Source organism: Cryptotermes secundus, unplaced genomic scaffold (genome assembly GCF_002891405.2).
Source record: "Cryptotermes secundus unplaced genomic scaffold, Csec_1.0 scaffold2898, whole genome shotgun sequence".
In the NCBI taxonomy this organism is placed as follows: Eukaryota; Metazoa; Arthropoda; class Insecta; order Blattodea; family Kalotermitidae; genus Cryptotermes; species Cryptotermes secundus.
This window is the reverse complement of record NW_019726304.1, coordinates 79,679-80,849: the sequence shown is the minus strand read 5'-3', so window position 1 is coordinate 80,849 and position 1,171 is coordinate 79,679. Positions and strand designations below refer to the sequence as shown.

The window sequence follows — 1,171 nt, the reverse complement described above, 5'->3', positions numbered from 1 at the left end:
ATCCGAAGGTTCCCTGGGGAGTTTCCTTCTTGGAGTCATTTCTCCAACGTCGTGCCACTGTCGCGCGACGGGATATCTTCCTGCAGATGGCAGCCAACTTTATCCGGGACGCAGGATCTCCTCGGGTCCAAGATTTCCTGAAGATGTTCCTCTTGCGCCATGCCACTCTTGCAGAGCGGGACACCCTCCTGCTGACGACGGCCAATTTATTCTGGGGTCCGCAATTTTCCCATGTCGGATTCTTCTTATTTCGTCGCTTTCGGTCCCTGCGCCTTTTCTTCTTCAGTTCTCTGACCGGAATTACTTTGGCGTCTTGTACGGGTACCTCTAGTAGTTCTGCCGCCTCAGGTTTCCTGTTCACTGAAGTTGGCTCTTCTTCTTCTGGACGTGCCACCATTTCTTGGCAGGCCATCGTCACTCCGACCGGTATCACTATGGGAACCTCTTCTTGTTGTGCCGCCACAGGTTTCGTGTCCACTGGGCCGGCCAACGTCTCTTCCTGCCAGGCATTGAAGACGGCGGCTAATTTCGTCAGCAGGCTATCTGCCTTTTCTTGATAGGAGTCTAATTTCGCCAGGAAATCCTCTCTGTCTTTCCTCCTATCGGCCTTCATTTCTTCTCGGTTAGATCTCACGTTGGCGTTAATTCTTGCCAGCATTTCCATTATTCGTTGCATATCTTGTTTCTCCATCTTGTCGCAGTAGAATACTCGATGCACAATAATCCAATTATTTGTCTAGGTGTGTTTAAGTTCGTTAAAATTCTGACACCAAATTGTCACGTGTCTCGAGTTCGAAGCTCGTTGGTCACGTGTGTAAGTCCAAATCCCACTTCTGACACCAGTTGTCGCGTGTTTCATTACTGAAGACGCCATAGAGATGGTTAATTGGTTTATTTAACAATCTTCAAATAACGGCTACAATTAATTATCACAATATTACGGGTTTCCACACTTTACAAACCCTACAACAAAATCTCTTAACACTATCTTCAAGAGTCTTCACGTATTAATAACGCGGGAGCTACACAAGTCTCCCTGAATTACACGCTCCAGATATAACTGGTTATCACTGGTTATCGCACACGCGTCTGTAGCTCGTAACTTGCGAACTGAGAACTCGTTGGTAACGCACTGACTGGCTGACTGACTGTGAATAGCCTTCGCTGCTCC

General features: G+C 47.7%; 1 protein-coding gene across 2 annotated transcripts in view; it reads left to right on the top strand.

The window, feature by feature from the left end:
- LOC111864198 (hemicentin-1) overlaps positions 1-1,171 on the top strand; it is a gene marked incomplete at its 5' end in the record, with an annotated part of 147,354 nt that overhangs the window by 102,462 nt on the left and 43,721 nt on the right.